We start from the raw sequence: 25,225 nt of genomic DNA, 5'->3' as shown, positions 1-25,225 counted from the left end.
CGTTATAAACTGTTCAAAGTTTGTATGCACTTTCTAAGTATATCTTGGACACCAATGTCTGATTTAAGTTAAAGGCGTCTCGAGGACTATAAAAACTGCAATCAGCAAAAGTCAACCATTCTCTGTGTGAAAGAAGGCCTGTGCCCAGCAGTGGGAAGATAAAAAGACTGCGATGAAGATGATATTACACAATAAGTGAACATGTAAAAGCACTTATAAAACGTCAAAATAGTAACTAGTTGAACCGTTCTAAGTAGAGGAACATTTATTTTAGTTCTATACAGGGTTATTGGTAAATCACTAACAACCTTGCAGGACCATATTACTAATATCATAAACTAAAACTTTTGTTCTATGACTTTTAATAATTCTCAGATTTTAGTTCATCAAAATTTTCACACAAAAATTAAAATATTTCAAGTGAACGCTCTAAAAGTTACGAGGTCTATGCGAAGCACAGTAAACAGTAGTACAAAAGACAGCGGAGGGGAGCAGGGAGCGGGGCTCAGGCGGGGAGCGTTTGACCTATTTACGAGCGGCCATCAGTCGTTTTTATGCGCCCGCGTCGCATCATACGTGTCCTTGTAGGTAAATTCGGTGGTGCGAACATAATTATCTTTACAGTATGGCGTATCGATATTCAAATGTCGAGTACACGGAAATGGTGCGAACGCTGGCTAGGTGTGATGACAATGTTTCGGAAGCCTGTCGCCAACACGCCATACGATTCCCAAACATCCCTACACCTAGCTGAGTAACAATGCTAGCCGCCACACATAGGTTACGAGATTACGGGCAATTCCGGCATGCCATCAGGGATAGTGATCGTCCACCGAGGCACACAGTACGTGAAGAAGACGATATTTTGTTTTTTTATTTTTTTTTATTTGACCTTTTCGTAAAAAGGCGGGAAATCGTAGCGTAGCGAGTTACCAATTCAAAAGTATGACTAGGTACGAGAATAGTGCGCGGGAGGCGTAGGGTAGACAAAGATCTTGCATTCATTCTAAAAATGCAACCCTTCACCAAACGAATTTATTGTAATGTGTGATAATCTCGACTCGTCCGCACACTCTAAGGTCGACTAATCGCTCGACTGGTCTCGATCGGGCCTTTTGTTGGGCCTTTTGTGAAGAAATGGTAGGGGCGTGCTTATCACTATAGCAAAATAGAGTTGAAATGTGTTAGATAGACCAATGAAATCTTGTAGGTTTGTTTTTGGCAAATGTATTATGTTTTATAAAAAGTCATAGAACAAAAGTTGTAGTTTATGACTTTAGTAATACAGTCCTGCAAGGTTGTTAGTGATTTACCAATAACCCTGTATAATATGTATAAAATACACGGAATTTTAATGTTTATTATTTAGTTCTGGGAACACAACACACAATGAAACAACAATAATCCGCTAATCTATTTAGCTACATCAAACCCAATATAGATCCGAAAAGGCTTTGTAAAATTATTCACAATTTCCAAGAAATCCGAAATTATTCATGAATATAGTATTAAACATACTATTTCAACACATACTGCATACTAAATAGTCGGCTGAGAGTTGACCTGATGGTTGGTAAAATGTATTTCTAAAGGAAAATATTGATAACAGTCCAACTTTTCAGTCAATCTGATACCGGCTTTATACCTGATCTTTGTAATGTGCGGACTACCATTCATCTTCATACTGAGTTTGAGCCCAAACAAACTATCGGCCGACTAAAAGTTTATAGAGTGTTTGTACCCTAAAACATATTGCCACCATAACACTTGATAATATTCGATGCGAATAATACAGCCAATCACGGCTCTTGCACTCACACAGATGATAATTGATCAATTAAATGTAACCAGTACACAAGGCAACCAATTGATTTGGGTTTAAAACATAATTACGTGTATAGAGCGGCTGTGAGATAATCAGAAGGTATTGATTTAATAATACTGTTATTGATGATGATCATAATTGACCTATTTTGTTTATCCTCGTGTTTACTGAGTACAGGCTTATTCTTATGAAAGTGGATTGGCGTGGCCAGGTTTTCTCGAGATGATTTTCATATAGGGCAGTTATGGCTAGAAGTCACATTGATGCACCCAGGTTTCGATTTTGAATTTATTCACTGTTGACTATTGAAAGAAACAATTCCCGATCCTTTTTTTCGACTTTTCCATATTGGAAAGTAGCAACTTAGTTTTGGTCATAGGGTCTAGAATCCGACCTAAGTTAATAAAATCATTTCTGTGTAACCAGACAGACAGACACTATTCAAGAAAAGTCATTATTCCATTTATGTTCCACAGCTAAAATAAGGCTAAGCTTTTATACCAAGAATCCCAAAACTGGTCCAATCGCATTGACTTTTACTTAAACACAAAGAACCCATTGTATTTACACCTACAATACTTTGCAATATTTTTAATCTAAACTTATTACGAAAGTATCACCTAAATAGACCCGGCGGAACAGTTAGCGTGGGAGTTTTCGTCGTATCAAACTTGTAGTTCGCGAGTTTTTCCAAACTTGTAAATTGTTAGGAAAGAATTTCCGAGGTGCACACTGTTCCGTGTTCACCTCTGCTCACCTATAAAAGTAGCTTGACAAGGTTTACGTAACTTTCTAATTTAAATACCTACGGGTAATATCACTGATTTTGGAAAAAATGTAGGTACATTTTATTGTTGCATGATGATTACATTGATACTAGATACTTACCATGTGCTATCTATATTTATAATCTGTATTAAATATTTACAGAAACGACATATTTATGGTGAAGTGGAGATGCGTCAAATTCTTATTGGAATCCATTCTCGCATGCAATGCTTTTGGTAACCAACCAATGAAGCCCTAAAAACAATCAACAATATTTAAAATTTTATGTCATAAATTAACCCCCTAATCAAACTCAGTCTTCAAGCACGTATTCTGCCAGCATCTCGCTACAAACCGCATTAAACCAGTTCTCCGTTCAAAGCTACACCAGCCCGAAAATAAATAAGTACTATTATCCCCAAAGCGTGAATTCGTGGAGATTCGTTTAAACCGAACATTCCCGAACGTAGTTTAATTTCAAGACAGTGAATCGCGTATTCGCTGATGCGGCAAATAGGCACAGTTAGAATGACATCCTGTTGTGAACAAAAATACCAAGTTTTTAATTGGTCACTGAGTTTTTATTTAGTTTCGTCCCTCGATAGTTTATTAAGGTTTGAGTTGAGTTTAAGTTGCGAAAGAGGAAGATTATTGGACTTTTTTCGTCTGGTCGTTTTTGTTTTTATAACAGCAGCAAACTGTTTAATTTTTTAATGCCTAAAAATTTTTAAGGGAAGATTAGATTACTTACTAGGGATTTAGATACCAATTTATTTTTATCAGAAGCTCAGTATTTTAATCCCGATCTTTTTTGTCACTGTACATTGAACTTTTGAAGGTAACTCAGCATAACAACGCATAAAAGCCTCGATACATAATATAAGTGACAAACAAAACAAAGTTCATTATAAAATAAATCTGCTGTATTAAATATCCTTCAACTCTGATACTCATTCATGCAGAACTTTTGATACAATATAAAACAAATGAACCAGATCTATAGAAATTCAATATTATTGCAATCTTCAGATATAAGCAAAAACATACCGTTTACTGACCCGATTCCCGCGCACCTGATTAATGTATTTCGCCCCACAAAGGACAAAAGCGGCCCAAAACGTATTTATTGTGACACATATGCATCGAACAATCATTACTGCTGAACCGTCGAACTCGCGAACACCTATTAATATACGTAAATGATGTGAAAAGTGTCTGTTTGTTAAGTGTGGGACTGTTTTTAGGTTACTGACAATTTTGAAAATGTATTCATTCTAAAATACACACTTTGTATCTCTGCGTTAGTCTGATTGTTCCATCTAATCTCAAAAGTAATCAAACCGTTTTGGATAATCGAAAAGCAATACAATTAGCATAGATGAAATTAGTCATGATAATAGGTAGCATATAAGAAAAAATAACAAAGATTTCTTAAATAAGAAAACATTAACATTTTTAATAGAAGATCAAACCCGAAGAGGAGCGTAGTTAACAACTAAAAAAGTAAATGAAAAATAACGGAAACAGATGCAAGTGACTATTAATTTATCAATGTCGGCCACGTTTATTCGCAGTCTTCATTGGTCGCCGTATTCTTTCCATCGTCATATTTCTTCGGCCGCTAAATTAATGAGAGCTTTGATTTGCTTTGAAAGTGAATGTATTGGTAAATGTTGTGTATCGGCGACTTGCTTTGTTGTCGTGTTATTTATTATGATGGTGGTACTGTTTGCTTCACAAAGCGTGTACTGTATACTGTACATATATAAATGGGTAGGCGGGGAGTCGGATAATTTAGATTTTTATTTATTTAAGCAATAAAAAAAAGAATTGGTAAAAATTGTAGATTGTTCTATGCTATCAATTGTAAAACGTTGCCTAATAAAATTATGTTACTATAATAAAGTTTAGTAATTACAGGTACGTTGGTACGTAATACATATCTTCATGACGCCACAATTTTCTTTTTCCTGTTTTTGTTTGTAAAATGTTTCGAATGATGGCCCATTTGATTGTTTGATGCTTCTATACAAAATATATTCTAAAAAAATAATTCCGGTAATAAAGACCGGTAAAATTAATAAAACGAAGGTAAAATATCAAATCTTTCTTAAGTACATTAAAAAAGAACTTCTAGACTCAAAGGAAACCGCGGAGCAAAGCTAGTTAGATCATAAATCTCTTAGCTAGCAAGTGGACGACTGAAAGGGATAAGCTATGGCTGGCAGCCAGATAATTGATGATAATCTATTGTTATTAAGCAGACCAGATTACCGGCTGAGGAACGGACTGACTTATTCCTTGGTAGATATAGCAATCAGTGCTTTGCTTTGTACTTGCAAAAGTTGTATCTATATGGAATATTGTTTAATTTATTTAATCGTTTATGTACTCAGTTATACACACAGAATACAGAAATTAAGCAAAAATAGTACAAGGCACGGCTTATTTCATAACAAATCTCTTCCAGCAGGCCCATTATGGGAGTTAGAATAAAAAGAGATGTAGGCCGTTATAGAAATGCCTAATGTATTTCAAGTTTTCTAATGGACCAAAAAATACATTTCTAAGAAGTCTATTCATAGTACTTACTGTAATTTTGAAAGCCAATATTTAACACCGTTTTCCACGATTTCCCACACACTCCCGTAGGAACGGTTCTTATTTCCGGGATAAAAATACCACCTAGGGATAATGTAGCTTTTTATTGCCTCGCACATATTTCATACTAACATACTCACATATTTTACGAACTAAATCTTACCCGTTATAATACATGTTGAGCTGTAATATTGTCTAAATTAGATGATATAATTCTTTTTTATACCTATTTTATATGTTTCAAGCTGTGTATTTTTATGTGTATTATATATTAGATAGTTATATATATGTTTTATAGCGGATTGTAATTATACTCGATTCTGTGTATTTTCTGTGTAACCAGGGGTAGTTTTTTTTTAATTCACAGTGAATATATTTAAACTGTGTCTTCATGGTTTATCTTCAAAAAACATAGAAACACGTTTGTCGAGTATTTAAGAAAAATATGTATGTACTTCTAAAACCATTCATGTATCATGTGTCTTTTATACAAATGTTGATCTATTCGTTCCTACTTTTTTTCAATGGAGAAAATTGTTTGTAGTCGGGCAAATTAATACTTTGAACTAAAATTAGCTATTTTATGCGCTTCTATTAAAAACAGGAATTACTCCTTCCATTTAAATAACTAGAGAAAATCCATTTAATATAATGTCACGGTGACTGACTCCTCGACTACAAAGTGTTAACAGAATAATGAGACTTCACAATATTTTCTTAAGGATATTAGCATTTTTTTGTTGCGATACGATAATAATAAAATGGTTGATCAATATTTGTATTATGTACGTTTTTAAATGGAAAGCTTGTTTCAGCTTTTTTGCATGACTTATACGAGCTGTGCGCTTGATAATTCTGCCTGGAAATACCTTGGTAACATTTAACCGCCTAAGTAATTAAGGTTGATATATGAAAGGTCATTATTTTGACAAAATATTACTTTGGTCATGAATGGTAAGACAAGATATCTTTCAAAATACACCTGAATTTATTTTTAGCTACACTTACAAGTTAAAAATAAAGTCAAGTCTTATAATCTTTGCTCAATAAAAACACCTAAATAAGTGCGTACAAAAAATCATTGTTGCCATTGTACTTTCAGAGGACGTAACATAATGAACTGTCGGGCGAAACTTTATACAGAACAATGCCTAAATTTAGATGATTAGAATGCCCAGAGCAATGATAAAATTCTTTTTTACCGAGCTGTTGAAAAACATTCTCATTCACACTTCTTTTCATTCCATTCAAATAATTGAGCTCTTTGGCGTTTGACGAGAAAGAAGAATACATTTTATGATTTTGAAAAGGATGATGGATGGGGTCGTATTGTAGTGTCAATATACTGCCATTGAAATGTTTGAGATATTGCAATCAGTAATAAAGTGCCATTCTAGAGCAAATTCAATTATAAACGGATTTTTTGACACAAAATCGATGGTGCTCTCAAAAGAATAGATGTATAAAATATTTTGTGGCAATTTCCTTTGCTTATTACGATGACGATTCAAGCAGGCTATTAGCATTTACCATAAAATACTACGCTGACTACTAAAATTGTAACTAAAACACATTATCGTATTTTTAAAGACTTTTTAAAAGTAATAAAACAAAACATTCCTACAAATAATAAGCTTCCCACGAGCCGAGTTGTAAACAAGAAAACTAACATAAAAAATAGCTTGTAAAAACTCGACAGTGACATAACAAGATGCGTGGAACAAAACATTGGCCTTGTTAGACGTTAAGTAAAATAATGTATAATTACTTTTACGAAGTCTATTCGTAGAAACGTAGAGTTGTATAATGTGTGGTACTATTTTATAGAAATGTGTTCTAGGAAAGGAAAACAGCAAAAACTTTTATATAAGTAACTCGAGTGCCACGTCTTGTTTTGGATGTTTTAGTAGAATAAATTAGGGTGTACTAAAAGTAGATCTTTATTTTTTAACCATCATCTCAGTCATAGGACGTCCACTGCTGAACATAGGCCTCCCCCATAGATCTCTACAGATACCTGTAGGAGGCGACCTGCATCCAGCGTCTTCCGGCGACCTTTATAAGGTCGTCTGTCCACTGTGTTTTTTAATAATTTTATAATACTATCATTATTTTTTGTCATAAGTTGTAATTACCTTTTCATCACGTTTTATTTAAAGTTAAGGTTTCTATCACTTTATTGGAATCAACTTGACACAGGGTTGAAACCGGGCTAGGCTACTTTCATATACCTGAAATAAACAAAACGCAAAAAAAAAACATAAACAACAAAAATTTAAATTCAAAAGGTATTTGTATAGAACGACATCACAATTTGTTACAGCATATCATGATCCTAAAGTTGTGAGTTATGAGTTCGTTCTGTATTCAACAACGACACAGCAAGTACACAGTTGTTTGTAACAACTACCAGTAGTTGTTGAACTCGTACTTTATGGACGGGTTTTTATGTCAATCGTTGTGTTAGTAGTCTTTTGCTGTTGGAAGAGGTCTTTGTGAGATGAGCTATACTTAGAATTATTGTTATGGCAATGTTTCTACTGAATTGGTGGCTCGCATGTAGGTTGAAGTATAGGTATTTTAAGGACTGTTTCTGGTTTCCAAAAGGTGCAGCTTTCATCATCATAATCATAAAATACGACATCAAAATTTTAGTATAATTCATTCACATAAACATAACCAAACAAAACTGTCGTGTAAGTGCCAAAATATTACTGCACTAAAACATTGAGTTTAGAATTCACCAGCTAACAAACGAGGGTTCTTATGAAAGTGTTAACTTTTACATACGACCCTCCTACTCATAACATAAACCAGAAACGCGAAACACATACAAACATTTAGAAATAATATCATTTTATCTGTTCCATGTAGACGGCTTTACGATCTAGGCAATATAATTCACATTCGCTTATCTTTACGCACAACTCTAAACATGTAGCATACAAAAGCAATTTTGAGGGAGCCAGTGGAACATACGACTTGACAAATTGACGGGCCGACGCGGTGCTATTGCGTTCGCACGACAAACTATTTCATTTGTCCGGTTTATAGCTCGTAAAGTTACGTAATAGGTGGGTTACAAACGAGACTCGTCCTGCGGTGACGATAATATATTGTTTATTTTTGTCTGCGGTTATTAGGTACCGATATGTTATTTATCACTTTGGGTAGTTGGCATGCGCGGCGCGCGCCCCTATGCGTGTATGGCCTTCTTATTGCGAATATTCTGCCAATATTTTTAGTGTTACTTACCGAAATTGGTAAAATGGAACACTATTAATAACTGGCATGAGTTGGTCGTTTTCTCTGTATGAATATGTCCACGATTTTAATGACTGTCAGGCTGTGTTACCCATGCTGAAGTTGAAGCAAACTTTTTTTTATGTGATAAACTGAGTTGTTCTTTGCAAATCGCCTAAAAACCTATATCCTTACTATATTATATTTGATTCAGCTACTACATAGCCACGAGTTTCTTGCAAGTTCACTAGTAGCTTAGAAAAAATCTTACGATTTAAGTACATCTTTCAATTGTTTATACATTACAAGCAATAATAAAGCATCGCTAGGTCATGTTGATTCAGGCCTACAATATTGACACAGCGGGATTAAAGTACGCCATAATATTGTTTACAAGGACTATAGTAATTGATTAACCCAATTTACGTTCAACGAGATATGAATAATGTTATGAAACATATTAAGCCTGTATTCTTCTTTATTAATTTTGAGGCGCAGCTGTCACTGACTCGATATTTGTCTTTCAATATTTACTGTTATGGGCTTATTGGTTCATCATTTACTTGTTAAGATGTAGTTGTATATTTAACATTAAGATTTAGAAGGGTTCGTTTATACCAAACAAGTGAATACTCATTCTTTACCGCGTATCAAGTTCTTTAAAGAAGAATAAATAAAACTCTGTGTCTGTGAAAGAATGCCTTTACTCTACTAGTTCTTTGTTTGTTCGTTTTAAACGCACCCTTAACAATATTTTTGCACTGACGGATTTCCTGCTCGGTTCGTCTGTTCGATCTGTCAAAGATCAAAACCAAATTTTTGTCGCTTGGATTTGCTCACTCAAGATCCGAGCGGAAAAGCCCCTAGTGTGACAACTCAGTAATAATAACTTAACATTAAACCAATCTACTCTTTACCGTCTAATCACACACTCCACTGTCAGTCACTATAAAAAGGGGATATATCAAAGAATTTAAATATTTTATGAGTGCCGTCAGCCCGTTCCCGGGATGGCGCGACAAATGGCGCTTTGATGAGTCAGGTGGCGCGCATACATCTATTGTGGCGCAGGTATATCAACGTTATGCTTGTGCCTATTTTGTACGTGCTTTGGTTTCTTTTAGATAGTGGATCTAAAACGATTTGTGGCTAAGTATGTGTTATAATATTCTTTTGCATAAAGCCTTTTGCGAGTTAGTGGGTATTTAAATACTTTTATTTAGATGCTCCTTATCTGAGTTAAATGTGTCACTTAAATAAAATCCAATTCATCTTAAACATTACGTTAAGGAGTTACATAAAAAAGAACTGTGTCCTTGTCTAATAGTACAAAGATGTCTTTAACTTCTTACTTGTCTCCTATTCTTGCAGTAAAATGCTTTTTTAACACGCTATTTTTGAAATTTTATTTTATTATGTTGCATTAAATAACAACTTTAAATTAAAGCTAAAGAACTTTCTGTGTCCATTGGACTTACTAGCAAAGTGACATGTATTCTTCAAGATTCTCAAGTTTTTAATTGCATATATAATCTTCTGCCATTATTAAAACGCAAATACGATAAGCTAATACAACCACTAAAGTTGAGGCTTAACATTAACCTCGTGAACTTATCTCGCCCACAATCAACAATGCTCTTACACCGGCCGGCTTGCACCACAAATTATATCCATTGCTCCATTACTAACTACTTTAATGCTCCTCTTGCATACGGAGCGAGTAATGGATGCAATTTTCTAAGCATCGGAGAGGCTGGTTTATTGGGCCGGGTAATTTTATATCGATGCGAGGCTGTTTTTTTATTAGAAGCCGTGTTGGATAAAACTGTCAATGTGGCTTTTATAATACATTTTTTTAATGTATAGTTTTTGTAGTCTTTGTTTCCTTATAAGGTTGTTCGTCAATATTTACAAAAAATATGCTAGTAAAATCTTAAGGGTCGTAAGAACCAATCCCGCTTTAATGGAAAAACTTGTCAAACAGTTTATTATCATTTTCGGGTTATCGACGCATATGTCGAATTTACATTTAACGCTCCTCCAAACGCTGACATGAACCGAAATTCTAATAAATTATTCGAATACGTCTCGCCGCAATAAATGGAATGAACCATTTTCCACAACATTTACATATTACATTGATTAAAACATACGAGCATCTGAATAAATTTACTCACAACTGAAGCAACAAAATATCGAATTCTTTCAAATAATATTTATTTTAAAAAGCTTGACGGTCGGCGTCCGGTTCGGGAGCGGCGTCCGGGTCGATCGTCCGGCGTCCGGGTCGTTCGTCCGGTGTCCGGCGATGCAAGGCGTGGTGACTCCGCTGTGGTTACCCTCCGCTGCTATTGACGTCTTGTTATTGTGAAGTCATGTGCTTCGGACTATGAAATTATGTTCATAAAGCGATTCTGTAATTAGATTACATGTAACGTATAACTAATTTGGGTGGGGCTGGTGAGATTCATGGATCATTTGATTAAGATGAATTCGTGCTAACAATAATCAAATCTGTCTGCAGAAAGGGCTTCTTCTTGGTTTTTATAAAGGGCGAAGCGATGCGGGCGGTCGCGTAGTATTTAATAGGTCAGTGCAAGATATACCCGTCACAACGAAACTCAACTTATATATCCGTAAAACGTGGTTGGGAAAGAAACTTCCAAACCCAAAAATTCACATAATACATAGTATAAGTAGGACCCTTGAATGTTTAACCTCTGTTGACCAACTAAAATTATCTATATTCCATGTAACTTTAGAGAACATTTAATTTCTTGGTAATACGAAACAAAGTTTATACCAACATACACGGTCTGTATCCCGACTGCGGTTTACCTTCCAAATGCCATCGATGTTCAGTGCTGTCATCCGCAGGGTTCCAGAGAGTTCGAGAACTTTGTCATACGAATTATGTTGTTATCGAGAATCGAGGACAGAGGGTGTTCGCAGAAATTGTATGTTTGTGTGCGTGTAGTAGGAATTGTGGGCTGCATAGTCTATTCCTCTTAGTTCAGCTTACACTGAATTTGAACAGAAACGGCTGTCCATAACAAACTCAGTAGCCTCTTAATTGAGTAGGTTTCTGGTTATTTGTAACTAGTGAACATCGGTTTATGGTTCAGAAACGTGTTTTTTAGGTATGAGTAGTAGATTTTTTTATTTTATTTAATTCAAAGATAACTGGGTTGCAGGGATTTTACTTACATACATACAAAACTTTCCTCTGTATACAGAATGTTCCAAAAGGTGACATCAAATCGCAATATCCAAATTCATTTTCCTTATACAATCACCCTGTATATATAGACACTGTAGATGAAAATTGATAAATCTATTTATATAATTGAACATTATTTATCTATTGTGGGTGTAACAATATTTGTGGGTTTCGCTTTCCGGGTGTTGAGAGGCTCTCTTATGCACGAGTACTCAAAGTAATTCGAGTTTTCCCATAATCTCACTGAAACTAAGTTTGTCTTCCAAATCAGGAACAACAAAGACCGAATTACAGATAACTTTAGTACTGTTATTTTATGTAAATGGTAAACGAGCTGTTTTCGCCTCGTGGTGACCGTGAAAGGAGAAAGGATGAATTTTAATTTAGCCCAGAGTCCAGTAGCTAAAGTGCCGGCTTGGAGAACCTTGAATCTCATCCCCGCCCGTTGTAGTAATAAAGTTAACTAATTTCAGACACAAGCATAATAGGAGGAAAGAATAGCAAGAGTTACTATAAATCAACAATCCTTTGATCATCAGAATGTTACGTGATCTCTGTTTAAAGTTAATAAGTCAGTATACATACACTACATTTTATCCAGGTAAAACAAATAGTTCCTCCGGAGAGCGAATGAAAATTACAGACTTTAAATTACACATGGTATTAAATTATTACTAAAAAAATTGAAAATATTTGAGGATTTATTTTCCAAAATGATACATAAACATAAATAAACATATTCTATGTAAACATTCAATTGGTACATTTGCCTGACGCTGTGACGTCACAAGACATGTTCGTGATTGATTCCCTCGCTCACAGCTGACTCGATGTGTGCCAATCTTACGAAACCCACCCTTAAGGATAGGAGTGATATTTTTATGAAAACCAGTGTGAATAGAGTAGTGGGTATTTATATTTGTGTTAATTCATTAATTATACTAATGATTGTATAGTTCTGAACAACAAAAGAAATCTGCTTTGCATCTGTTTAAATTCAAAGATTGATATCGTCAACACAGTATTTTTATCGTCCTACAGTTGGTCTCAGGCCTCCTCTCACATAGTAAAAGATTGAGGCTTGCTCAATGCGGGTTGGTGATTTCAGACTATATAGTCCAGGGTTCCTCGAAATGTTTTCCTTCACGTTTTGATTGTTGATAGTTTTGAAAAAACGTAATGCATTTATGAGCTGTAGAGCAGTCAGAAACTCGTAAATCTGTAAAATTCGACTACATACAAACACTATTTATTTACCGCTAAAATTAAATTTATATGAAAAAAATAAAGTACAAATAAGAGGACATTTTCCATAATGAATATTTGGAATAATTTTCCTCCATGCGTAATTAATTTAAAGTATGTTTACAGAGCACAAATAATCGAATATATACTAATAATTCATTTATTTCGAACGGTATCAGCAGTATTGGTTATTTTCTTTTAATTAACGGTTGGAGGAATTCGTACTGTTTATTTTAAAAGTTTACGTTTTTAAATGAGCTGACTAACAGGTTCAGTTCGCCTGTGTAAATGTATTTTTGGATAAAATATTTTACTTTAAATAAAACATGATAAAAAAACAAAATAAAATACTTTTACAAACTTCTTTGTTGGGTTGATTCATACAGTTTTATTTCATTCGAAAGTTTTATTTACTTAAATATTCAGTAAAAAAGATTTCACATAAAAACACGGTGTCACAGAAAAAAAAAACTTGCCTGAAATAAATATTCAAATTTGTCAAAAGCACAATGTCGACCAACCACTGCAGAGTGAATTCAATTGATTCCGTAACCAATCGTAGCGGGCTGCTACGACCGCGTAGCTGGCTGCTACGAGCTCGTAGCGAGCGTAGCCGTAGCAATGACGTCATACACCCAAGCCACGTAGTAGTTACGCCGTAGTCATTTATCTTCGGAGCACAAACTGCCACACTCATAATGGATACTTAAATTAGTCCTAACGAGTCCTTAACTAATTATCATTAAATCTGTTAATGAACGATACATCCCAGAGACGAAATTTAAGTTTTCATTAGTTAATGACAGCTTTAAGTATCCGTAGGGCAGAGTATCGTCAAATTGTCTTTGATAATGCTTATCGATAAACGAAAGGTGTAGCCGCACCTTAAAATGTGAAATTATTAAGTAGCAAAAACTGTTATTAAAATACATTAAAACCTTGTATATCAACAATAGAAATAAGAATTTGTTAATTTCGGCATCGTTTTTACGTAAAAACACCTATTTTCATGTAAATGATATAAAGTACATGGAAACTTTTTTCTGGTATCACTGTCAATATTGTACTGTCAGTGTCAAGGTTACGTTTAAAATTCTTGTTCCGTTAACCGTCAGGAAAGAAAAGTGTGATAAGCTCTGAAATAAATAGCTTTATCTTAACATATTATCATGGTAAGTTTCGTTTCTATGTACATTAGTAGCTGCACATATGTATTTGAAGAATTTAACTTGTGCTTGTTTCATTTTAGGAGTCTTCAGGAACAAGAGCCCCACGCAAACGTGTGGCTAATTTCACGGCGGACGAAAAAGCTTAGTTAGCACAATTAGTTAAAAAGAGACCAATCGTGGAATCTTAAATAACAGATGGCAAGTCAGTCGCCAAGAAACAAGCAGCATGGGATAGTATTACACAGGAGTTCAATCAGGAATCAATCACCAACTTCCAGACTACGGGCTGCTTTGTGAAAGTTTAAGAAAACTCAAAAAGCGATTTCGGCCCGACCTCTGACCGGCCGAGACCTCGACCACAGCAGCCGCGCTTGCAACCACTAGATCAACGAGGAAGTCAAATAAACTTTGTACTACATAATTGGCCTCTTGTTCAACAATTAAAAAAGTATTCCTCTTATTTTATGGATTTTTATTTATTAAAAATTATTATTAATGAGAAAAATCTATCAACTATAGATTGTCACACCAAAAATCCATTGCTGTTGGTTGTGCTTTCACGCCTTTCACTCGGGACAACATCATCATTCTCAATATGAGGAGATTCCCAGTTCTTTGGAACCAAATCATCAACCTGTAAAGAAATATTATGCAATGTCGCACAAGCACATATAACAGCCACAACTGTATCCATCTTAATGCCCATGCCAAGTTGGAGACAAGGAAACCTTCTTTTCCAAATGCCAAAGCATCTTTCCACAGTATTCCACATTATATTTTATTTGGCTTCTGTTGTAGTTTTCTTGTGCAGTTGAATTTGGTGATAAAAACGGTGTCAGTAGCACATTGCTAACTGCATACCCGCTGTCCCCTAAAATTATCCCTTTTAACACACCAGTATTCAGTCTTTGTTTACTTGCACTGCTGTTATAAATAAAACTATCATGGGTACTGCCAGGCCACCGGGCTACTAGATCATAACATTCCAAGTTTGTCCCAGTGACTGCTTGAACATTGATAGAAAAATACCCTTTTATATTCCTATAGACTTCTAATGTTACTCCTCCTGGGCTTCTTATTTGGCCCCACTACTCTAAACCTTCTGGTATAGTCTACAAAATCAATAAAGTCAAGCAAATCACTCATCTTTACTTTATTGTTAAAACATTCCTTTTCCTGAGACTTTTTAAAATATTTTATTTACTTTTATAACCTTAAACATAAATGTCAAAATCAATCATTAGAAAGTTAAGTAAAGGTTTTGCTGTACTTAACTTTAATTGTCATTAAGGGATGCTAACGGATCATTAATTGTCTCTGAGAGTGAGCTTTTTTAAATCTATACTAAGGAACCACTTAAGTAACCATTAACTGACTCTGAGTGTGGCAGAAAGCCTTTCAAAATTAGTGATAAAGTATGCTTCTACGTAAGACTGTTTTTAATGAGATTCGAATAAATGTATCTTGTATTTTAAGTTATTGTTTAAGCTTTCGTATTGTTTTTAAAATGAAGGTATATTTAATGGATCATTGTAAATAATATTCTGTATAACAATACATATTTTATAAATGTATCGAATAATGACAAACATTTATATACGGAACATAGTAAAAACTATTTGTTTCCGTTACTTAATTACAAATTCCTGGAATTACTTAACGTAGCTTTGTAAAATGAAGCATAAAAATTATTTTAAAACAAAAAGTATTTGTATTTCCCTGGAAATCAGTTTTAGTCTTTAGGATTAAATGAATTCAACGCCAATTATCAGTACATAAAAGTACCTACAAAATTAAAATAGTCCCCTGCAGTTTACGTATCGATAGGCGTTAATTTAGCGTTTTGTTGATTAATCGGTTATTAATCGGTTGGTTGGGGTAAACGAGTTCTAGAGTGGAGACCACGCCTCGGCAAACGTAGTGTAGGACGTCCTCAGGCACGGTGGAGTGATGACTTGCGCAAGACGGCTGGCAGGAGCTGGATGCGAGAGCCCGAAAATCGATCTCAGTGGCGTGCACTTGGAGAGGCCTATGTCCAGCAGTGGACTGCGATAGGCTGATGATGATGATGAATCGGTTGGTTATTCTCAAAACAAACCAATCATCTATTTCTCCACCAAAGAGTAGATATACAGATAGACATCTATATAAAAGTAACCAAAAAGTTTTGCTCCTTAGATCAATTTAATGTGAGATGAAGCCGAACTTGTATGTGGGTTAAACAAATAGACAAACTTATATGGGTAACGAGTATTGTAACTTCGATTAGTAAACTTGCTTGTACTATTAAAGAGATATTATGTAGGTATGTGGGACAGTTGGTTTGGATAATATCATCTGCCTAGCCATTTCCCAAGTATGGTCGGCGTCTAGACTACCCGGGTGCAGTTGAGCACCAGTGGACAAGGAGCGATTGCCTAGCTGACCTCCTTAAGCCAGTTACCCGGGCTACCCAATACCCCTTGGTAAGACTGCTTGTCAGACTTACTGGCTTCTGACTACTAGTAACGACTGCCAAAGATGTTCAAGTAACAGCCGGAACCTACCGTTTAATGTAATAAATAGGTCATTGATGTCCAAGATATGCTTTCCTAAATTTCGCCCAAAATACTCGCTTTGAGATGAGCCCAAAGTAATAAATATAACGTAATGAAAAAATTCATATTGAATTGATAAAACATAGAGGTACATTATACCTAATTTAGAAACCGTAATAAGAAGGCAAACATTATTTATTAGTCTATTTAAATAAATATTAATATTTAAGGCGTAAGAGGTTCTATTTCGAAGAGTTTATTTAGAAGTTATTTGAAATATTTGTTGATATTGCCTAGAGCTATGAGTAGTAATATCGCTTTATTTACTTTACTATTTACTGTAGAAGCAAAGTTACTGATAGAAAGAGCGAAATTCATACACATGGGTATGTGATAACGGTGCGAACATTTGGTGGAGACACTACAGAGCGCTCAATCTATTTTGCGACATAGTTTTTAGTGACTTAAAATATATAGCTTCCATATTATACATTTAAGTAGCTTGATTGCTTGTTACATTATTTTTCGAGTCATTGTGTGTTGAACTATCTTATTAAATAAGATATTGGAAATGGAAAATGCGAAATGGATGTCGTGGCTTATAAACAGCCGCATGGGTTGATCGAGGCTCGGCTGTTCGATCTTTGAAAATCATATTAAGTAGTAATCATAAGAGTAGGTAGTCATTTTATCTTAGACAATAGCACTCAAACAAATGCATTTGGAAGCCGACCCCTTTGTCAAGAAATGGCTGGGCACATGATGATTGCATAACACAATCAGAAACACTGAAACAAGAAATAAAGAATGGGAACTATATTTTTTGTCACCAAAATTTATATTTGTCATCAAGTTGTATCACCTAATAAATAGATCTATCGCCACGAAATATTTTCGTTCTCAGATAAACAAAGAGTATTCCCAGGTATGAATTAGCAAATTATTGTTAATATAATGTGTAAAATATGAGATGGATTACCAATAAAATTGTAGTGCATTACATGAATATAAACTTCGTTCTTATAATAATAGTTTTATTACTTAAATAATAGCTTGGTGCTCAAAATGGTAGATCTGTCACCAAATAAATCGATTAATCGATCCCTGACTGCGACTCCTTTTTTTTTGTTATTTTGTCACCAATACAGTAGTTACATTTTATTTCGTTCAGTTATTAAAATAATGAATTCGTTACCAATTTAATACATCAGTTTATAATTTTAATAAAAATATGTTCAAAGGGAAGGGAGACAAATTGGCGCGCTTTCATGCCTCAACGAATGGGTTGTAGGTTGGTTGTAGGTACGATCATACGATGCGGGGCGCGGGCAGCGAGATTTTTAACAATAAATATTGATTATTTTGACTTTGATTAAGTGTTTTATTTACTATTCAGCTAGAAATTTAATTTAAATATATTTATACTACCTGTGGAAACTAAAGCCCTTGGGGGGAGACACATGGCCAGTTAAGTAGTAGACTCTTTTGGTTGAAAGGATGATGACCACCACCCTACATTTTTAGACCTTCATGAAATTTTCTAGTGATATAATATATGATTTATTGGTGATCTCTTTAAATTAGTTTGCTTAAATACTATTAGGAAAAACCTATTATAATACATACAAAATCATTTATTTGGTACTTGACCCCATATCTCCATGATTTTCGGTAATTTATTGTGGAATTGATTTTACATTGTTTGGTGATACATTTTGGTGACAAATCTACTATTTTGAGGGCAAACCCTATTATTTAAGAAACACAAAATGAATTAAAATGGTGACAGCTTAAATCATACCCATAAAGAATTACTTTCCCTCGTCCCCAGCAATAAAGTAATAAATGAGACTGCACTACATTATTAGCTAACGATGTCTAAAAGAACTGCATTTGGATCGCTCGCCACCATCGCTAGTCGAATCACGTAAAATCCACTCAACTTCAGACTCCCCAATGATATAGAGGAAGAATTTTGAAATGAAACTCGCATACTTTACCCGGTTATACCAAAACTAGTTGTGCTACTGTGTTCTCTTGCATTTTGTGGAAGGTAAAATTGCATTTTAACCGAGTTTAAAAAAGGGGGATTTTGTTTGACCAGACCTGATTTTGATGCGGTTTTTGACATAGCCTTTGTCAGACTCAGGGCTAAGTTTTAGGTATATTATTGAAGTCGATTTAAATTTTTATCAAAAAGTTTTTGGAGACTTTCTAGTAAATTTTCTCGAGAATACCTTATCGATAGATTCAAAATCAACAAAAGTATTAATATTAGGAAAGTATTGTAAGTATTGAATAGAGAACCCACCATAGTTACAATAAAAGGTCTATAGTGATACTTATAATAATCGAGAGATCTTCTGAGAAGGACTGGAATGTTCTGGAAACTTGATTTGTAGCTACTCACTAATATTATTCTTAAATCTTGACTTCTGAGAAAATAATTTCCCAAAGCATCATTTCATTTGAGTCATATAATCTGCTTGGACATTCGTGCCATCGAGATAACTGCGTCTAACATTTGTCAGAATTTCGTTTACGAGTCTAACTTCTGTTATCTGATAACGTGAATATTCACTTTCTAGATTGAGCTCTCTATGAGCGAGATTATAAACGTGAAATGCGGGTAGACTGCACGACTAAAATATGAGCCTTAATGATATGCAGATGTTTTTTGGAACCGGAGTAAATAGATGTGTTTTTGAGCCACGTTTATAACATACCCATATTATCTATATCGATGTTTGAAATATGTAAATTAAGGAGGCTATAAGTAATTTAGAAATGATTTACAATGTATGAATTTTGTCTCAAATACAATCTGGTCGCATAGTAGGATTAATAAATATTATTTTTCTCATTGAAAAGCGCAAATCTAGAAACAATTGTGTCAAGGTCGAAAAATCACCTTATCTGTGACACCAGCATTAGAACGATTTTAAACCTCACGAAGACAAACAGACAAACTAAACTAATTACATTTATTAGAGAAATTGAAAAATAACTGAGACTACATGTTCTAAGGAAGCGCGTGAAAACTCTTCATAAGCATCAGTAGTATTTGCGAGGCATTTTCAATAACCTCTTATCGCACACCTAGTGTATAAGGGCGTAAGGTGAAAACACCAACTTTACAGGAGAGAGAAAAAAATAAACCAGGTATGTAGGTATAACTTTTTTGTTTATGAATCATGTTTTAACAAAATACATAAAAGTACCCAATCTAGCACCATAAACGGTGGTTTAAGAATTGCATGCAAAATGTTGAATTTATTTGACCTGGTACTTCTTTATATAAATGTTTCATTTTATATTTTTTAATATTGAAGTATGTGTTTTAACTTATTCTGTCTCAACATATAAATAAATTAATAAAATACGTTTTTCCACTTACGCCATTGTTAACCTAGGGTCGCTATATTACATGATCAATACAGCTACTAAAAATATGAAAATAACAATATTTTCGTTCAGTTGTTTTGCGTACAAAGGGCCGATGTATTGTTATAGCCAAACTTGGGTAAGGAATGTACTATTGTTGTTTCCGAGTTCGTAACAAAAATACGGAAAAAGGAAGCTGGAGTTTTCGAATAAATATCTCGTTGCATTGTGTAAAACTAATAAGTTAAGAATGTTGTTATTATGTCAACCAATTTAGAGGCAACTTTAATACTTGTCATCATTATCTTCTGATACAGATTTAATATGCCTTCTGAAATGCGGAAGAAGTAATGAAAAGATGGTCCCCCATCCACGAACCAATCACGCCAAGCGTTGCTTAACCTTATGATCCATCGACCTGTGTGCCACGAGTTCCTCACGATTAACCAGTCTAAAAGAATCAAATATTAAGTTTTCACAAAGAAGGGTTGCGGGGTTGTTTTTGTATTCCCTTGAGTCAGTCACGGAGTCAAGTCATTCGATATAACTTGTACAATCAACTGTGAAATGTTGGACAAAGACGCTTCTAAGGCGCTCTCAGGGAGGAAGGAAATATAGCGGATATGCCATATGGAAGGTAGGTCAGGCGCATTCTTGTAAGTCAAGCAACGTAAGGTAGGCGCGATCAGTTACGTTCGAGTTACTTGTCAAATCAAAAAAAATCTGTCAAAGATTGGTCTTGATTGATCAGTGATTTTATTTGGAAAATAATGGGCAGGATCCAGAAAAGGCGTATAAGGGCGGAGCTAGTAAAGTTCGCTCGCACTTCGGCGTGCTATTTTCTTAAGAGATTTTGCGTTATGACATCTCCGCCAGTCATTTTGTTCTCCATGGGCGGGCTCCACACGTCCGTCTTATGAAATTCTTGCTGTTTATATGCTAATTTGTAAAGGAAGTTAGTTCTGTAGTTTTCATTTGCACTTGTTATGGATGGCCTTGCTGACTATGGAGTTAATTTGTATGCTGAGGGGGTTTTGGGATTGCTGTGTTTTCTTTTGTTTTTAATGAGTTGTGTATAGTCGCCAGATGACTTGTGTATTTTAGAGTAATTGCAGATTTAAATTAAGTCCGGTGTATGGCCAAAAATATTGCACACAATAATTGTAAGAACTGAGAAAAAAATAAGCTGATACTATAAAAAATGGATGTTCACAAAAAAACAAGTATGTATAAAATCATGAGCCGACATTTGGCTCGCGTGAGAGATATATTTAAGCATTTATATTTAGAATCTACGAGATCAGACAAGCAAACCAAAAATAAACAGCAACAAAATAAAACAATCCCAAAAAATAACCTTTATAACATTTATAGAAAAAACAAAAGCTTACCAAATAAAACAGCCATAACTTTGATATTTCCTTCATCTAACAAGCGTAGGCCGCAGATATTCAATAAATCTATTAGTGGAATGTTTACTGAAAGCGTCCATACTGCGACAGTCTTTATCCGAGCTAATAAGCCGCGCCATCAATGGCCCAGTGATTTATGTTCCTCTAAAGGTTTTCATTAAATCCAATATTAATCTACCGGGGTATAAAGACCGTGGCCGCTTTTTGTATAAGAACTTATTGTTGTTAAGCGGTATGTTGGTGTCTGTGGAATTTCAATACTGTCTTTGGTTTTCTTTTATGGGACTGATTAGCGGGAAATATATTAAAAGGAGGAAAATTGAAGTGTCTTTTGGTTAAGAAATCAGACAAGGATGCTGTGTTTCGGATGGCACGTTAAACTGTAGGTCCCGACTGCCATTGACAATCTTTGACAGTCATTACGGGTAGTCAGAAGCCAGTAAGTCTGACACCAGTCTTACCAAGGGGCATTGGATTGCCCGGGTAACTGGGTTCAGGGGGTCAGATAGGGCAGTCGCTTCTTGTAAAGCACAGGTACTCAGCTGAATCCGGTTAGACTGGAAGCCGACCCCTACATAGTTGGAAAAAAGGCTCGGAGGATGGACAAGGATGTGTGGATGAAGAAGACATGTTGCGACCACCCTAAATGAAATTGGAATAAGACCGCGACGATATGTTGATGTAAATTGAGATAAAATTACACTGTTTTACCAAATACCAAAACCTCTTTCTTTCTATTAATAAAAATATTCAGCTTTTCCAGGAAATTTTATAAAGAGCTTCCTAAAAAAATATTAGGTACTTACCTCAAATTAGTTTCCGCTAACGCATCGCCAATTTCATAAATTAAACGTCTGTTTATACGGAAGGTACGTCATCTTCGCTCAGCGTTCAAACGGAACTTAAGTTCAAGTCTCGAAGTTTCTGCTCCTAAGTATTCAACCTTTACTAAGTTTAATAACCATTTTTATTACTGTGAGTAAGAGTGAGCTTGTCAAATTAGCTGTTAGGTTAATTTAATGGTCATTTGCAATTGGTTTACGATGATTTTGGGGTTATTTAGTAATTAGCTTTAGCCAGCAGTTTTAACCGCTTCTCGAGGGACTTATCGAAACCAGATAAAAAGTAGCCTGTATGTATGTTATTTTCATGTAACTGTATCTGTATGTTTATGTATGTATATTTGTGTAAGTTATATTATTGCTAAGTTTCATCAAAATTGATCCATTAGTTTTAATACAAACAATACATACAAACTTTGACATTTGAAGGATATAAAAAACCTGTAATCTCTATTTCTCTTCTAATTTCGATGTGTATATAACATGTCCATCCTCCGAGCCTTTTCCCAATCATGTTGGGGTCGGCTTCCAGTCTAGCCGGATTCAGCTGAGTACCAGTGCTTTACAAGAAGCGACTGCCTATCTGACCTCCTCAACCCGGTTACCCGGGCAACCCGATACCCCTTGGTTAGACTGGTGTCAGACTTACTGGCTTCTGACTACCCGTAACGACTGCCATGGATGTTCACTGACAGCCGGGACCTACAGTTTAACGTGCCATCCGAAACACAGTCAATGGTGTCTAAGATATACTTAGAAAGTACATACAAACTTAGAAAAGTTGCATTGGTACTTGCCTGACCTGGGATCGAACCCGCGCCCTCATACTTGAGGTTGGTCCTTTACCCACTAGGCCACCACGACTTTCATGTGAATATAACATGTCTTACATAATATTATAAAGCATTGGATAGAGTTCGCAACCGTAACATCTATAGTTATTAACCCATTACAGTAGTTAAGACAACATTATGGAAGAGAAATGGCTTCGTCCCATGGGAACTGAAAATGCTTCGTACAATTATGACATGACGAGATTTTCTGCTGTGTTGAAAAGGTAAGAAGACCTCCAGTATATTTTATAAGATAGGTATTTTTATTTTGATGAAAGATGTTTATGTAGGTATACTAATATATGGATGGAAAAGGCTCGGAAGAAGAAGGACTAATATATGGATGACTAAATATAAGTGAGAGGGAGTAAAGTTTGTGTGGGAGTGTTTGAAATTAATCTCTGAAACTAATAAATAAATATTTCACATTAAAGCGAAGTTTTGAGTGCCATAATATTTTACCGTAGTACGACAAACAGTTCTTTCTAAACGTGGGTAATGCTTGTGTTTTTTTTTGTAAGAATGTATAAGTATTGCTGTTTGCTTGCTTTCTCTGATCATTTTGGTTTGTAATTCTTTAGATATTTATTACATTGGCCTAAGCTACACAATACTACAAAGCTACAAACACGTTTGCTAAACTTCAGTAAACTCGGCGCATTCTAGGAACAAGCGATGACAGCTCGGTGACCCAACAGCTACGTAAAGTTACCTGTATCGCTTACAACTTGCACTGCTGTATGACATGCCTTTGTGTTTGTATGTATATATGTATTGTGACTTGGTAACTAAATGATTTACGTACGGAAAGAGTTTTCTTTCGGCGTGTCATAAACAGATACTTGTTTTTTTTTTTGTAAATTATCAACATTTCTACAATTTTCATTAGTTTTTTTTCTCTGTTGATCCTGATTTTGTTTAGATATTTATTAGATTGGCCTAAAATTCACAATGTTAGGTTTACTAAACTTCAGTAAACTCAGCGCATTCTCGTGAACAGGCGATGACAGCTCGGTGACCTGTATCGCTTACAACTTGCACTGTATGACATGCCTTTGTGTTTGTATGTACAGTCATACCTATAAGTGTAGATTTGACAAGCTTTAACTAGTAAAGTAACAGGATTAGCTTGAGGTTAAGCTGAGATCAATGAATGGTTTGGTAAGTTCAGGTTAATCAATTAGTTTTGCTTGTCGTAAGATTTTTCTAAATTTTGGTTATGGTTAATCTTCTGAAAAAGTTTAAACAAGATTTGGTTATTGTAAATATCAGACTTTATTATCTCGTTGCTCTGGGGCGACAAGCTACATATAGAGTCATCATACAGAGAACACAGCACCATAATACTTACACACAAATATAGCCTTTGTAATGCTTTTTATGGTACTTAGGTATGTATGTATGTTTGAAACCACAAGATCTCTCGTTCTAATTTTACTCAACCACCTAAATAAAACAAACAAAATTCAAAAATACATACACTTACGACGCAAAACAACCCACAGAAACAAAACTTCCCCATTTTTTAATAAGCCGCCCACTTAATACGTAATTAACACACATAATTTTGTGGCAAACCAACGTCACGGGTACCTTTACCTGTTTAATTAACCACAGCCCTTGAACGCGATAATTAATTCGTAACACCACCCGTTACTAGGCTTGTCACATAAATTCCTCAAAGTTACACATAACATCACACCCTTGTAGGGTGACCATCAATCATGAGAAGTCTTGAGAGTTGGAAATGGTAAATATTTTGAGTCAACATCTGTGGTAATGTTATATGTATAAATGCAACAATAGATAGATAGATTTACTCTTTATTATGTACACGAATTAAAATACAATAAAAACAAAACTAAATATTTCAAAGTTTGTTTGCTTGAGCTAATCTCGGAAACTATTGGTCTAATTTGACATTTTCTTGCCGTGATAGTCCTTACAAAAAATAACTCAAGATAATTCATAGATAAGTAGCGAAAAGTAAACTTAAGAAGTTTCTATTCGAAAGAGATATTTTGTTAATTGACTTTAAACGTCAAGTTTCTTTGCTTGATGCTTATGCCAACTACACAGTTTCGCAAAGATCTGCATCGAATGCACCTTCGTTTGTATTTATGCATAAATAGTTTACATTATTGTA

General features: G+C 34.9%; 1 protein-coding gene and 1 long non-coding RNA gene across 2 annotated transcripts in view; both read right to left on the bottom strand.

Moving 5' to 3' along the window:
* Positions 1-7,377, bottom strand: part of LOC110384575 (persulfide dioxygenase ETHE1, mitochondrial) — a 334,248-nt gene extending 326,871 nt beyond the window's left edge. Inside the window, exon 1 of the mRNA XM_064038415.1 lies at positions 7,374-7,377. The gene's annotated coding sequence lies outside the window, so the exon portion shown is untranslated. The remainder of the gene's footprint in view (positions 1-7,373) is intronic.
* A 6,582-nt stretch (positions 7,378-13,959) lies between these two features.
* The window catches only part of LOC135117943 (uncharacterized), a 37,938-nt gene continuing 26,672 nt past the window's right edge, over positions 13,960-25,225 (bottom strand). Inside the window, exon 2 of the long non-coding RNA XR_010277268.1 lies at positions 13,960-14,405. This is a non-coding gene — a long non-coding RNA (uncharacterized LOC135117943). The remainder of the gene's footprint in view (positions 14,406-25,225) is intronic.

This window comes from Helicoverpa armigera, chromosome 16 (genome assembly GCF_030705265.1).
Source record: "Helicoverpa armigera isolate CAAS_96S chromosome 16, ASM3070526v1, whole genome shotgun sequence".
NCBI lineage: Eukaryota > Metazoa > Arthropoda > Insecta > Lepidoptera > Noctuidae > Helicoverpa > Helicoverpa armigera.
Note: the sequence above shows the minus strand (reverse complement) of the source record. Positions and strands in the feature narration are given on the sequence as shown.